This window comes from Temnothorax nylanderi, unplaced genomic scaffold (assembly GCF_030848795.1).
Source record: "Temnothorax nylanderi isolate EJ_2023f unplaced genomic scaffold, tnyl_v1.0 TNYL_tig0219_pilon, whole genome shotgun sequence".
In the NCBI taxonomy this organism is placed as follows: domain Eukaryota; kingdom Metazoa; phylum Arthropoda; class Insecta; order Hymenoptera; family Formicidae; genus Temnothorax; species Temnothorax nylanderi.
The window spans coordinates 229,085-246,210 of NW_027249281.1; the positions used below are offsets into that span (position 1 = coordinate 229,085).

The 17,126-nt window shown below is 39.7% G+C and overlaps 1 protein-coding gene and 1 long non-coding RNA gene across 4 annotated transcripts in view; one reads left to right on the plus strand and one right to left on the minus strand.

Annotated features, from left to right (window-relative positions):
• Tei (irregular chiasm C-roughest protein teiresias) overlaps positions 1-17,126 on the plus strand; it is a 140,270-nt gene that overhangs the window by 93,526 nt on the left and 29,618 nt on the right. The window lies entirely within an intron of this gene.
• On the minus strand, positions 9,783-16,988 carry LOC139779308 (uncharacterized). Its single transcript, XR_011719855.1, has 2 exons — positions 16,804-16,988; positions 9,783-10,499 (listed from the first exon to the last, which is right to left on the minus strand). It is a non-coding gene; the product is annotated as an uncharacterized lncRNA (long non-coding RNA).

Here is a 17,126-nt window from a genome sequence, read left to right on the forward strand (position 1 = left end):
ACGATACGATTCTATACGTGTGTACGCGTTCTTTGAAGCGGAATACTTATACTATGCGAGAAGAAAAAAAACAGAATTTTTGTATTGTACATATGTTTATACGTATACGTGCGTAAGCAGATGCGCTCTGTTATTATGCGCATATGCATGTGCCATCATGCGTATGTAGATACCATAATGACCGTGTATTCGAGGAGCAGAATCCTTAGTAGTAGGTGAGACGAGCGGAGCGAAGAAAGCCGCGGAGGATCTACCTTGTGTTCCCAGATTTCATGCAAATTTGATACGTTTGTAACGCGCAGTTCTCTGACGGGTCTCCGTGAGTAGATTCTCATTTGTAAAACTATCCTGCAAAAATATGTCTCTGATTAGTGGCGGAATCCGTCTGTGTGTTAGCACAGAGAGAAATCTTGGTGCGCTCCGGTAGCTAAAAATTATTTAGATAGAAAACACGCCTGACGGAGATAGGAACAGGGACTGCCCTGGGAGACTTTATGTAGAAAATTACAGTGATCTATCATCGGCTTCCGTGAAAGAATTTGCCAAATGAAGCGTCTAGAATCTGCGTCTACTATACGGGCGTGTATTCCCTTGTGGTAAAAGGCGACGAGATTTTCAAAATAACAATTTTTTTCTAATGAAACGTGCGCCAATTGAATTTTTGGTTGCATAAGAATGAGACATAATGCAGGGAGAAGCTGCACGGACTTAAGAGACGGGACTGCAAAAAATAATTCAACCGCGTCGTGGATTTCGTGAAGCGTGCACGTAAATCTCGTCGAAAGTCCTATTCTGACATGAAATTCCGCGCACGCATAAAATGCAATAATAAACATCTCTGATTGCATAGAAACTATCAAGGCCGGGCTGAAAGAGAGTTTTAACGACGACCGTCTAGTTGGGTGCGAGTGCGAAATATATAGATCGAGTAGAAATTAAATGCTTTTGTATTTAGTTCGCCACTACGCGCGGAGTAATTGTGTAACACGGCCGAAGCAGAAAGTTATTATCGCGACAATTCTCGCAGCTCCTGCAATTCCTGAAGTATTTTGCATCGGCGAACTCGAATCTTCCACTACCGTCGCCTCGAACTTTACGACTTATTACCAGGTTATATTGTGTACACCGTTGCGATTCGCGCGCGTCGCTGGAACGTCCCTGACTTTCCATTTACCATAAAACGCCGATCTTTAACTACACCCGATAACCAGTAATTTCCTAGCTCGTGATTTTTCCGATTTACGACTGCAATCCCCTTTTAATCAGGAAAACACGTTTACGCTCAAGAGACGCATGACTCTCGCGTGCATTAACGTGATCTAAAGAAGGGACAGGGGTTGAGTTTATCAAGATTCAGATTATCTTTTACTTTCTACCGCGTTGACTTAACATTCTTGATGGCTAGCGAAAATGTAGCGAAGTGCAGTGAAACGAACGACTCATGAGATCATCAACGAACGTACATTTGTTGATAAAATCACGATATAATCGTATTGACAGAGGAATCGAATCTCTCCGCGGCCGAGCTACCTATTGTTAATGAGTCTCGTCAGCATCCGCACGGCGCGTGGCGTCTCGCCGTTCTTCTTGCGATCGGGCTTTAAATTATTTTGCCGACGCAGCGGGGATTAATGACACGGAACACGATCACCGCAGAAAACGTGATTACACCAGTCAACATTTGAGCGGAGCTCGTCCGGAGCTGTGCGCGGCGGAAAATTCCTTTTTCCCGGGGCCGCAACAATAGCGTCGTGACTCCCGGCCGTTGACATCCACGCTAACACCAGATTCCGCGTCGTCAGGTACAACTTTCACGACGGAGGAATACGACTTCCGGTCGGCTGTCAGCCCGAAATTGATCGATAATACGCAGCGCACCGGCCGCTTGTCGCCGACAGTTGGCCAGCACACATCTCTCTCTCTCTCTCTTTCTTCTCGAGATCGCGTACATGCTCTCGCCGCACACACGACACGCCCACGTGAGCGTCGGGATCGAGTAAAATGTCGCAGTCGGAGGTACAATTACTCGCGTTTCACACCCGCTCTCGGTCCGCAATCGCGTTTCCATTCCCGCGCGTCGTGTTTCTCAGCTTCGTCTTTTTTTCCCCTCTCCGCGGCCATCGCCAACAAGAACTTCCTTGCAGTTTCCGCTGGCCGGGCTCGCGTTAATAGCCCGCAGGCGAGCTCGTCGTCGAGATCGCGCGTATCAATCGCGCCGGAAAAAGATAATGTTTGATCGGAAAGTATACGGTGCACTTGTGTTAACTGTGATGATAAATAAATCTGATTTGATTAATTTGTTCTTCTGAAGTTACAAAGAATTAACGCACGCTCAATGTGTCGTTTTACACCAAACAGATAGCGAATAATTTTCGTTACGTTTATTATTAATTCATCGGTAAGGAAAAAACATCTACATTCAATAATATTATAAAATTAATTTTGCAATTGTTAATTTAATCGTTGAACCTTTGAGAAATACCACATAGTCAAAATGCCGAGGACGCAAACGACCCACATGTACGGTTGCACGGTTAATTTTACAATATATTTTAGAATAGTCTTTGTTCTAAAAAAATTCAATCTTTTAATCCCAAAATTTTCATTTTATATACTATACGACTACTATCACTCTCAGTTTAATGTAACACTAGCAGTGCTAGTAGTGCAGGTCAATCACAAAGTCGACTCTACCTTCACACACATATTCGATTTCTTCGAATTTAATAAACGTATAAGTATCATGAGCCATTATATTATTCTGCATACATCAACGAATAATATATACACATTATTTTCTCAAAGAAAAATAAAAAATAAACTAATGTTGAAATTTCTGAGCGAAAAGAGAACTTTTTTTTAATGTGCATTTCGGTACATCACCACGATAGTAATAAATTAGAGATTTGCAAGATGCGCTGTACTCAAGTTTAAAACTAGTAATCCGAAGACATTAATGTCATCCGTATGGGTACGACTACCACATTTTACGTAGAATCGAATCAATCGTTGTCGATGAAATCTGACGGCACGTTCTTAATTGATTTGCACGGAAATCTAGCGCGGTGCGAGTTGGCTCGTATCGGTTCCACCGAATTCGCTTATAATCCGATTTCGCCGCAGTAAGCTGTCTGTTGGCGTGTACACGCGAATCTGGAAGGTAAACCCCGTAGCAAGGAGGTGATCCGCGTATGTCACGATGCAAATGTTTGCTTACTCGGCGAGTCGAACTCGTCGGCTAGTTCGATGCGTCAGGAGCGCAGCTGGCATCGGACGATACTTCTCCCCGGTGTATTGAGCGTATATTTCCGTACGAGTTTCTCGAAAGAGGTAAAAAGCCGAGGAGAAAGTATAAATTAAGGATGATAGATTAAAATGCAACGGGAAATTGCATTGCAACTTTATGTGTGTGTGTGCGTCTTGATTTAAAACTTTTATCACATTTAAATTAACTTTTAACATACTTGACGTTTTTATCCAACTTGCTGACGCTAATTTGAAAGTTTTATTAATTTTAAATAAATTATTTCGTGTTATTCTCCGTTTCTGCCTGTTCATAAACGAATCCTTTTATCCAGATATTTATTTACAATCATGCTTTCCACTTCGCGAATATCCAACTTATACGTGAGTTCGCGTAAATGAGGGACCGAGCTCAATTCTGGCATTACTTTACAACAATTTATCGAGCACACAGCATCACGCAAGGCTGCAATTATCCTCGATCTTACGCAATCTCTCATCTCCGATTTCAACTAAAACCCATGGTTTTGGCAAAAAGCACGTATCTGGAGGCGTAGAGGCGATTACACGCGATTTCTGTCACGCGCGTAATACGCCTGGTAGAATAATCAGTCGCGGACCGATTCAGACATTTATCGGATTTCACAGCTTCTCGAATCTGAGACTTTCTTTCTAAAGACTAACGAAATATTTTTAGCCCGAACGCAGAAGATATATTTCTATTATTTGTGTTAATTTTCTTATCTTTATGTAGTAATACAATTATGTAGTAATACAAAATTACAGATTTGTCATTAATAACTGAAAAATAATGACAAAGAAAATATTTGTCAGTACAGTTCGCGTATTCTGAAAATCTCAGTTACGCCGTTGTTCAATAAACATGCGTGAAAATTCACTCGAGCGGAAACGCAATTCGACCGGATGTCGCATTTTCCCACGTTACTTCCGACGGAAGTGCTCGAAGTATTTTCCAAAGCTTTTATTCTATTGAATATTCAAGGATCGGACGAACTAGCATATACATATGCCTATAAAGCGCTTCAACCGTGTCTCCGAAGCTAAGCGATCTGGTAGATCGTAAATCCCCCCAAAAAGAGAATAAAGGTCGTCCACCGATCGCGAAGTTTATGCACGTGTGTCTACGAAATAAGACCAAAAAATTACCTATTTCCCGTGCGAGTCAAGTAAGAGGGTCTGCGAGGACACGGTCAACTCCCGAATTCAGCACAAAAGAAGATCTTCCCTCCTTGCATCCTTTTCTGCCCACTGCACTCCTCTTTCTCTTTCACTATATATCTATATATATATTTTCTCTTCTTCTCCCTTATTTTCCTCTGTCCTTTTCATCTACGAGTGTTTGTGCTAGGTGGGTCTTATCCGTTATATACGGCTACGAGGTTAAAGGTGAGGAACTGGCCAGTTAGATATATTGCGTGGGTGTTGAGTTTCTGCGGCGCCATTGAGATAACGGTAATCTGAGAGTTGCCCTCAGTCCAGTTACGAAGAAAGGGTAAAATTGAAAGACTTCCATCGAAAGAGATTGCTCTTCACAAGTTTCTGGTTAAAAATATCTCGGCAGGAATAGCGCGAGTTGCGATCTTTGTCTACGCGTTATTCGCGCAGGTGGAATCCTGCATGCGTGCAATTTGTGTTAGATGGGTCTTGTTCACGATTTAATTTTGCATCTTTACACACGGAGGCACACGAGTATAGATTCACACAGAGGCAAGATGCAAATGACTTTGAGTACATATTGCATGAAAAACTGCACCACGTGTATCATGAGTTTCATATAATGAGTAATTAATATCTCATGTTTGCAAGCTAGGATAGAGAGTCAGTGATTGACTGTTAATCTTGACAAGAAGAAATGCCTGAATTTATAACTATATAATAATTAGATAAATGTGTCTCGTGTTCTCTTTAAAAAACAATTACCTATATTACTGTACAGCAGAATGTGTCGCAAATCGTGATTTGCGGAAGTGATGTCTCGTATTAAAACAATATAAAATTTTTTCGAGGAAAATAGCTTTAAAAATTAAATAAGTAATAAAGTGTTTACACATTTTTCTAAAACTGTAATGAATTTCAACGATTTTTTAATATTTTCAAGTGTAATAATCATAGAGTGATAAATTTGCATAAAAAGAGATCTTTTTATATATTTCCCTTAATCTTGATTACAAAGTTAGAAATCCTCATCAATTTAATCAACGAGATAACAAGTTAGTAGCACGTATTCCCCATTACAATTGTACAATCGTTTCGTCCGGAGACAATTCCCCACGACAGATAAAAATTCTACTCCCTCATCCCGCTTGATTCCGGTCGTTGACTTTCGGTGGATTCTGCCTTTAACAAAGGTCAACGATTCCCGAAAGATTCGCCACCGCGCTATGATATCGCGTCGATCGCAATCTCCGCTCGAACGAGGTCTTATCGCGTCGTCCGGGAAAATCGAGAAGGTATTCTCTTGCTTTTCGATAGTAGTCGTTCGAATTCGCAATACCACCAGAGAATCGTAAGTACTCCTTTGTGTCAACATATTTCAATGAATATCTACTTATGTCGCGTCGCCGCCGCACGGCGAACGTAACGATACCGTAAACTCTGAATTTAACTCTGAATTTTACATCGAGAATCTCGCAAAACGTCATATGGAATCATTTTGTAACCATGCAAATAAATAACTTTACGCCACATTTATGGCTAGCTTTTAAGACTTAATGCCTCTTTAAAAAAATTTGTATTTAATCTTCAATTGATACGCAATAGTTTCTTAAATCTCAGCCTCTATTGTTTTGTTTTAATCCTCTAATTCAGTAAATAGTTTCCAATAAGTATTCCTTATCCTAGGACCGATATTTATCTACCTAGCTATTACATAAATCACGAAGCAATGAGAATCCCAGAGATCCCGCGGATTCTCTCGCGTTCAATATTAATCGTGATTATGACGGCAATACTCCGGCATCGTCATCGCGATGCGATGGTTTGCGCGTATAAACCGTCTCTCCTTTGTAATAACAACTTTTATAGAGAAAGTTTTACGGCAGCAAGCTTCCTCTCACTGCTCGGTTCGAATGATGTTTTCGCGAGAGTTTCACGCCTTTCGGGATTACGCGGCGAGCCCTTCGTAATCGAAAACCCATGGCACCGGAATCGCTCGCGTACTCGAACGAATCACCACCGTCCTTCGGTTTCCGTCGCGCAATGGCTTCGTCAGTTTCCCAATAACGGCCAATCCCAATTTGTTCGTCAGTCGTAGTTAGTTGTGACCACTGACAAAGACATACTCAAATCTCGAACATTATTTTCTAAAATATCAAATGTAGACTAAACAAAAGTACAAAAGTTGATATCAATGTTAAATATAACAAGCATGAACAAGTTTGAACGAAAAAAAAATTATATTGAATATTCCTCTGTTTTATATTAACACAGAAAAATAAGGGCCGAGAAAAAATTGTGCCAGAGATACATAAATTTTCTCATACATTTATAATTTTCAAATTAAAATTTTTTGCTATAAAATATATTTTTACGATGTATTAAATGTATACAAAAATATTATAAATAATGTATTACTGCTAGAATTTGTTGAAAAGATTTCTAATAATTCTTATAATTTTACAATTTTCTTACAGTTGTTAGCGTGTGACACCTCTTATTATTCGCTAGTTGTCAGATTAAAATTTCATTAATTGGGATTAGAAGTTAATTCAACCGTTCGTCCATGCTTCTGCCTTTATTCCACATCAAATACGATGGATTAAAGTACAAATTATTTCAGACCTACTATTCTAACGCTGACAATTCATCAGAGCGTAAAATCAACACATTTATATCGAATCCAGGACGACAATAAATTAATAAAGTCACTCAATAAATGTCGACGGCCGAAAACTCTTGAGAAGTAATCGTGACAAAACTCATCAGATATCTCTGTTCGACTATTTGCGCATTTTACGAGGTTTCCCTCAAACAAGAGGGTTAGAGTCCGTTCAATGAGCTGTCAGCTTGTGACGCGATAGATGTATTTATTTGGCCAGAACCCTTAAGGACTGCTTTTATTACTGCCACTCGTCCACTTTATTTCCTCTACGTGACGCGTGTGCGAGCTTCTGATAGGATCGCCTCTGAGAGAAAGGCATTTCTTTCGGACTCCATTCTTACTAGCGGAATAGGTAATAAAAGAGAAACGATATACCCCGTAAGTTTCGAGATTATCTCGAACCGCAGAGCATTTATTGCTCCCACCGCGTTACATGGGGGCGAAAAGTTGCCAAAGATTCTACGAAAACGCGAATGAGCCGTTCGCGTAAGGGCGAGTAGCATTCGAGCATCTTGGAAATTAACGTAAAGTATTGCCTATGTAAATTTATTCTTAAGAATATAGAACGAAGTTCTACAGGAAGAATAGATAAAACGGAAAGATACAAAGTTCTTAATGCTTTTAACACTTCAACTTCCATGTCACCCATATCTGGGTAACGCGTGAGTTTCTGCAAACACTCCGTCACTCATTTGTACATGACAGTTTTATGTACCCTGTTAAGAATAATTTTACTAAGTATTTAAAACATTAGAATAGTATAATTTATATTAAGCATAAAAAAACCAAAAGTATTAAAATAAGACACTAAATTTATTAAAAACATTTGACACATCTATTATGAGATTCCAAATTTTTGAAATCTGGTATCATCTTTAATACTTTTATCTCTTATGAGATTGCTTGGCTTAGCGAATACGCGTTTCGGACTCGCAACATGTTAATCTTTCTCTTTCTCTTTCTCTCTCCCTCTCTATGGAAAATACGGCACTATATTCCTTGGGATATGAATCTTTCTGAAAGCGTCGCGGCAGCAAAGTTTTGCCGTTTCCGCATCGCAAACATCACGTCTCTTTCATTAAGCTGAGAAAAGAACCTGCGAAATAAAATGGCGTCGCACACCGCGAGTAAACAACAAGAGATCACGAATGAGTTTCAGCCCTCTTCTTCTTAATAAGCTCGGTGCTGAACGACGGTTTCCGGGGAGTTTGGAACTTATCAAAATTCACTTTCATTGTTCGCCGTAGCTTGATGATGATTCCGGCTCGTATTTCGGATGAGATTTTAATTGCTGAATTGCCACCGCCAGAACTTTCTATCTCGTCGTAAATTACGACCATATTTCGATGCCGCGAGCAGCTGATAGATCCTCTTATTCACACGTACCTATTATTATAATTGTTTGATATATCTGTTCTATTACTTACATTTAACATTGTCAATCCTTTCTCGCGTAGTTAGACTATACGTCTTAAAAATATTTCAGAGCATAATCCAAATGCCTAGACTTATGAAAATATCCACGCATTTCACATTTATATGTTTGTCATCCTAATTGTAAGTAAACTCTCAAACCTTGTCTTCTCTAAATAAATAAAAAAACATACTAGCCAAAAGAAATCAGAAACTAACAATAAGAACTGCACGTGGATACCTCCTAAATCTTTTGCATTCTGTACCTTAATTTGGCGTTAAGGCCTGTGTCGTTAAGGCCTCCACTTTGACTGAATTGGATCAGCTGGAAAGCCGCAGAATCATGCAGTGAGTGATTATCGCAGGGAAGAACATCGTCACTTGGGAAGACTCAATTTCAGCGGCTCCACGACACGAGTTACCCTCCGCGCGTGGCCATTTACGACTCGAACTCTCTAATTCGAACTACGCTGATTGCTATCGATCGACGCGGCGCGGCAGCGCGATTGCCAGCGTCCGTCCAATCGGTTTTGCGCTTCATTGTCGTCGGAACAAAAGCCGGCTCGGCCCGTTACGACGGACGCGCAGACAAATGTCGACGATGGCGGCGGCGGGCGGACGCGAAAATCGTGATTTTCGACTTCCGGCCGTACTTTTTCGATGCGGGCGACAAACCGGCGCGCTATCGGCGTGTACGAGGGAAATCCGACGGGACCCCGACGACTTCCGTTGGCCGGTCGACGGGCGTGCGGAGGGATCGATCCGGATACGCCATTGTGGGATATTGAACTCTTTTTTTGCGCCGACCGCTTGCTTGCGTCCCGATTGCGCGCGCTGCAGTCGTGATCCGAAAGAGCATTCAAGTGTGCAAAGATCGTGCACTTAAGCGTCGTATCCTGTCGCGCGAGCGAACGTATAAGTTTCAGAATCGATCAGGGAGCCATGTGCCATGTACGCCATCCGCTTGCTTTATTATTGCCGCGGACGGCGAGCGAGATGCGCGGAAATTTAAAGTTAAGAAATGGATACACGGATAGAGTACATTGAGTGTTTTTTAATATAAATATTAAATGCAGTTTTCAAGACGATACACGATCCGCGTGCGCGTACAAAATAAATTTAATATCTGAGAGAAAGGTTCCCTGACGCTTTGACTTGCGCGTCCTTTGGTTATTTATTATATACCTGGCTGACGTCACACTGATAAATATTAGATCCACCCTTGAAAACCGAAAACAATGGCGTTACATAATGCAGAAACCATTAAAAATTATTAAGAAACACATTACTTTTTCGTTTCTCTATTATTACATGTTTTCATATTACATTACAAAGAAATTATATTATATTTTTAAAAAATATGTTGTTTACTGTATATTTGTAGGTATATATACGTAATATTCATCTTGACGATGAATTGAATTTAATAATAAATCGCACGAATTGTGAACTGTAACGGGTCTTTTAATGATAGCTTGGATTATATGGTGCTATACTCAAGAAAAATGCCATAAACCGTACTTTATAGAGAGACAAATGTTGTAAGTGAAAAATGTGGACGTAGGTATTTCTCTTCGTTCTATCGTTCACCTTTCGTAAGACGATTCGGACTCTTCGATCTATTTCATGAAGGTGAAAGGAGCCAATAGAAACGTCACGTTTTCTTCTTTGTCGAGACGCTTTTCAAGACGTCAAGCCATGTTAAAACGTTGCGTTACATCAGGAGCTCGGGCGAAAGATGCTGTTTCCACGAATGGCGAATGGCCCCTTTGCGCAGGACGTCGTAGGCAGTTGTAGTGCATCCCTGCCACCTTGCTGTGTGTCTTAAAGGACTTGCATTTGAAAGGTTACCTTCTCGACTAGTTAAATAAGTCTTTCTCGTAGTTACGCAACACGATATCTTTTGTCTTAAAATTGCTTTCCTCATCATAACGTCACGTGTACACGCACCGGCAAGAATGATGTTCCTCGGCGGCTAGGTATACGCGGCTCACCCACGTTTCTGAAAGGAAAGAAAGGAAAGCGTTTTAAGAAACTTAAAACGTCAGTCGCATACGTAATTAATTTTACTACATGCATATAGTATAGTAATAAAGTCCAAAAGCTTTCAGCTCAAAGATATTAAAAAAGTGATATAAAATGAAACAACTATTTTTATTTTTTAATATATTCATCCTTTAATTCATTTCAATTTTGTCGAATTAATTTTTTTATACCATTAAAAAAATATTTTAAACTTTTGTTTTTAAAATGATATAACACTGCTAAGATTACATAAAAGTTCAAAGTTTGGAGAAAATTTAATATACAAAATAGTAATAAAATGAAATATATATATAAATTTCTGTGGGATCTTTTAATTTTAGGGGTAATTATCCTACATATATATAAACATACTTCTACCTCCATAATTTTAAAAATAGAATTGAGATTTGCTTTTTATTTTAAGAAAAATATTTTAAAACGTCTTTGTATATAAAGTTTATTTGATAATATTATATATTATATTATTACAACCTGTGCATGTATTGTTATAATCTAAATCAAAGTCTATTTCTTAGTAAAACCCGTTCAAAATTGATGATATTGCATTCGAAGCACTAGAATAAATCATAGTAAGAAAAAAGTAGTTAGATTTAATAAGAGCACAAGTCAAATTCGAAACGCTCAAGCATATTATCTAAGATATTCTGTAGATGTATCCAGACACAACACACTGTGTGCGTTAATAAAAAAGTTTAATTTTATACTCGTACATGGTATCATAAACGCGGCACGTGGATAGAACATGTATGTGTTCCAAGATGAAAGTACGCATCGCTCGCTACACGATGGGCGTGCAAGGTAATTCGTTCGCAACCTGTTTATATTGTAGTCGGACCGAGACGCCTGTTTATCTGACGAAGGGAAGGACGTACAAGTGGTCCCGGCGGGATCTCAAGATAGAAGGAACGTCCGCAGTGTGTTTTTCACGAGAACATTGCCTGCTCTTGTCGGCGAAACCGAGTTTCTTCAAATTTTTTTTTCTGCCCTTTTTTGCTCGAGTTGCAATCTGCGAGTTACTGTTTCTTGCGGTTGCATCAGCGATGCGCCGACCCGGCTTTTATCGAAAACGTGTGGCTTTAAAATTCTGTTCGAGTTTTCCATTCTTTCTATCTGCGCATTTTATCATCCTGCCATTTCTTGCTGACAATAATCCGCCTCGCGAAAACACATTTTTATTTTTATGTTAAATACGTCTTGCTGAAGGTAGAACACGTCTATCTTGTAGATGTAGAAGATAAGACGCATATTACTTTACAACCAATAAGCGCAATAAAAGTCCGCTGTAATAACGCTTAGATTGATTTCTCACGCACGAATGAAGTGGTTTAAACTTGGTAACGTTGATATTGGTAAAGTTACATATACGTATATTTGGGCTCGATCAATTCCACTTTATTTTTTATGTTATAGGCATAAAACGCTATAATTTGTAAGAAGAGAGGTAATGGATCACAAGTCGTCAGTTTACCCGGATTGTCGACGTAACTGTCCTAATGAATATAATCCTCACATAACGAGTGCTTATCAAAAGTTGCCAAAGATTATTATTCTCAGATTATCGTTAGTAACAGCAAAAATACTTCAGTGCTGCGATAATTGCGCTTTGGGATTACGCGTTTGTCATATGCAACCGGGCATTATTAAGTAACGATCGATGCAACACGCGGTAGCGATCTTTAACGACGATCCTTAGCGAACCGTTTCTCCTTTATTGTCACTTAGCTAAACACGCGAGCTCGATCAAAGGCGTCATCCATAATTGGACCGTTTTCCATGCCACTGACCAGAGTGCCCACTAACCTCGGGCAGTTCGAGGCTGGCCGATGTTTCTCGATATCGATCGTTGTACTCGAGTCAAATGCTGCTTACGATAAACCCAAGGTGCACTTGACATTACGTGACCAATAATTCGTAACCTCGCTTACCTCTCACTACCCAAGCCCATATCATATAGATGGAATTTCATCCAATTGCCTAAGTACTTCTAATAACGTACAGAATAGTTCGCGATTGATTAAATAAAAATTTTATGGACTAATTTTTTGCTTATATATTTGCAGTCACTGCTTCATTGTTGACAAATATAAATTTGCGCGTTGTACAGAATCGAAAATTAATAACTCTTCGTCAATTAAACCGCAGACAGATAATAAATTGTTTTTTAAATTTAATTTCAAGTACAATTTAACAGATTTGTAATTTAAGAATTGGTGTTACATAGATATTTAATATTGTGAATTTAATTTTACCCTCATTTCAACAATATGATTCACATATAAGGATTGAAAAAAGTTGCGATTTATCGTATTTTCCCTAACGGAATTTATAAATTAAACATCGACAAGCTTTCGATAGTATCGTTGTATCCGCATAGTAAAAGCAGCACGATATTTTTATATCGAGAGAGGATCGTTGGTATAGAGGCCGACATTGTTGAAACAGCAGATACCAGATAAGCCTACGTGGTTACTGTCGAGTGGTTGCTCTCGATTCGTCAGATTATGCAACTTCGATTTTCTATATCCAGTTATAGGGACGACATCGAAGCTCCATTCCTGCGGCTGATCTACAAACTGGGTCAGAATGAATTGTCGATGTATTGCGCCGTCATAAAAGTGTTTAGTGAAATTTACGTCCACGTTGCGGGAATCCTTTTCTACGATGTAATGTGAGAAATAGCGCTTTCGCAGCTCTTATAGCGCGGTATCTGCGGTTACACCAACGCTTCACAGAGCACTTTATGCATCTGGTACACTCGCAGCGCGCGTTTCTAATATCTACGCGTATGCAAACGTTAAGCAAATACTGAAACATCGCTTCTGGGTGTTTAATTTCAAAACCGAATTAATATAGAATCCGTATGGACCGTCAGCGTGGTATTTTCTAAATATTTTATCTCATCCGACACTGTCTTAATTAGTGCCTGGAAAAATCTTTCTGCCAGACATACACAAAACCTCTCGATAGACACAGGTAACTGTACGTATCAGAAAGTTATTAATTTATAAACGTGGAGACGATTTTATTTTGATTTATATGTGTTATATCAAAATATATACAGGTCTGTCTTAAAACTTCGTTATAAGTATATTTTCAAAATATTTATTCCTTCCATTATATGGAATATGTAAATATGAATTCTTTACTTAAAAAATTTCTGTATTATTATATACTTATATGTTAAACCAATTTTTACAATGTTTGTTTAACACTTTCATAATCAATTAATGAATATTCATTCACTTTGAAACAACAATTTTATACCTGATATATCATCTCTGTGTTGTCTACCCTGTGGGACATGTCCGTACATGTTCGATCCGAACTACCTTTATTACGTAAGATCAAATCATGATTGCTTCCCTGCCGCAAGGCTCTGCTTAATAACCGATGTATCCCGTCCGTTGCTTAATACACATGTTAAACACATCTATATGTGTTGTTTGCTCGCTTGTCTCTTCAGCCTGAGGCACGACCATCATGATAGAGATGAACACGCTGAAGGTGTCAAACACACTACCTCATCATATTCGCCGAACATGATCGTGAATGTGCGGTACGTTTCGGTCATGGACTCCCAGCTTTGTGTCTGACGATCGGTGCGACTGCGTTTGTCAGACGCTTGTAAAAGTGCATCACGCCCTTTGTGAACGTTATCGTATCCTGAAATATATCGCCGCGCACGGAAAGCCAGCTGAAAATGTAACTTGAATTCGTCATTATCGAGCTAGAAATATTTAGGAATTTAAAACATATAAATAGATTGACAATTAGACAATATTTCAAAAATGATTATAAACATTTTTCTATATTTCTATTCACATTTGTACATTATACAGAGTATCATGTAAGTTTAAACACGAGCTATGGAAGTATTGATAATAAATATCTAAATGAAATCGATTATACTATTTTAGTTTATAACGAATATTATTGAAATACATAGCCTGTAGCCTGTAACTCGGAAACAAAATCAAACAAATGTTTTACACGAACTTTTTTTTATTATTTTTATTGTCCTTAATTCACTCTTGAAGTTACGTCCACATATATTGAAACACCCTGTATGTGTACTTTTAAAAATTTATTCGATTAAAACACTTTATAAAACATATAATATAACGTATTGAAACATTTTGCATATTATTACGAGTTGAGTGATACAAGTCGATCGATGGTCAGACATAGGCTCGCCTTGCTTGAAACGTAATTCTTTCCGATGCTATAATGACCGCAATTAAATGGTTTGAGATATAACGATGAAAAAATATAAATAAACGGCGGTATCAAAGCCGTTATTGTGATCAAATCCAGATCGGCGGGGTAGGCGCAACAATTAGCGCACCTGTCAACATCATTCGCGGCCGGGTATACCGTCGCGCGTATTGTTCACGCTCATTATCTCACATGGGTCGTCGCTTTATTTCTTGCGGTGCATTGTGACGTTAACGCGGTGTAGCCGGTGCGGCTGGCGTTGATTAGAAAAGCCGGGGCAGTTATACGGCATACGTACACACCGCCCGCCCGATGTTGGCTACAGTTAGGTATGAGTCCCAGGGCACTCGTTATACAGCCCATTGATTTCAGAACTCTATTACTCTATTACATGGTGGCTTTCGTGATTGCCACGACCGACGATCGGGGTACGCCGAAAAATACACCTCCATGAATCAACCAGCGCTTCCACGCGCGCACGCGCTCGTGCCCGTGTTTTGGACTATAAGCTGATTTTAATCTGCCGCCCGCTTATATATTCCACGCGGAAACGGACTTACATCCGACGTAATCACAACCGGTTATCGGTGGCCGGGCGTTATTACGTTACCGCTCGCTTCCGGATACAACCTCGGACGAAGTCATTAGGACCGAAATTACGACATGACTCTCGATGTATGCAGAGAAAGAGAGAGCGAGAGAGAGAGAGAGAGAGAGAGAGGGGGGAAGACAGAGAAAGAAAAAGGTTTTCTCTCAACGAAACTATTTTGTCCTCGGAATCCGTCGCTGGAAAGGAAGATGAAGTATCGCGACGAACTTGAAAGAAGTCGCGGCGAAGTAACCGACTCGCCCGGGCGCCGGTTTTACGCAAAGTGACGCGGCTAGAACTCACCGCGACTTTGAGAAAAGCATTTCCCGCCTGCCGGTGACACTTGCATAGAGCCTGGTGCGCAAATTACATTGGCCCCGGAGCTTTTCCATTCGCACGCTCGAACATTGTGCGATGTAATTTTAGCCCTCCTACCCCTTCCCGCATGACACTCGTGGATTCTTGCATCGCGATGGAATCCGATGAAATTAAGGCGACGTAATTATACGTGGTTATATACAGCGTTTATTTAATTACATATTTTACACGCTTATTGAAGTCCGTACAATGATAATTATAATATGGTGCTGCCATAGTTACTGTAACGAGTTGCAAAATAATTTAATTTTCTATCATGCATTATATTGCTTTGAAACATCTCCCAACTTTACATGTTTGATAGCTTGCTCTATTTTATCTACCCCATCGCAACTGTAATTTCATTAATATCTGCACTTTTGCGTCATAATATTCAATTCGCCCTATCGTCTGTATATGTGCTTCTTACAAATAAATTCTCATTGTGTCACTATTACGTGTATTACGCATTATTTATAAGAAGACCTAATAAACTTTTATTTGAATTCGCACTGAGCATTTGGAGCATATAAAATGATACGTCAACATTATTAAAAGATACGTGAAATACTTACGAATGCATATACGCGAAGCATTTAAACAAAGTTTAACTTATCATAATGTAACTTATCATATATCAAATGCATTTTGTGTTCGTTACGAGCATGCTACTACGCAAGATCGCGTGATTATTAACCGTAAATCCTAATCAAGCCTTCATCAGTTTACCTAATCGATCGGTTCTACAAAGGTAAATGGAACGGCTCATTATCGAGCGGCACATTATGCAACGTTGGTCGATCGGAGAATGGTTCGCGTATATTGAACGCGAATGAAAGGACTTGAGAAAGTTTGCCATTCGATTCACTGCCGTTATCAGATGCTCCGACAACAAGCAAACACGTTTATTAGAGCGTTATCGGCCTGAATGTCTTGAGACGTAAATCGAGACTGTCGCTCTTCTTCCCGATCCGATCAGTCGGCCGCTTGCGCAATTTATTATGTTTCGTCTTTCTCCTCATTTAACTCGGGAAATCGAATGGAGATTTTCATTTGGCGATACCGGTTGGGCTCGGTAATAATAACAGCGGTCTCTCACCCTCTTTCTCGCCTACAGTCGCTTATCGACCGTTGTCCCACGTAATTATTATATTCGCGACGACAAGTCGCGTCCGTCCCGTCCCGTTCTTCGTTGCTGCGTTTCTGTCATTTGCACCCTCGTCAGCAGGCTGCCTTTTTTTTCTCTCGACGCGTTACGCAATATCTGTCCGCCGCACTCCTCATGGATCTGTAACTGTATAATATGTACCTATAATATGTCCCGGGATGACGGATGCACCGCGGATACAAGAGCGCGTATTAATTACACGACAGGATGATTCCGGTCTGGGAGATTAATTAGCATTATTGTCGAAGTGAAAG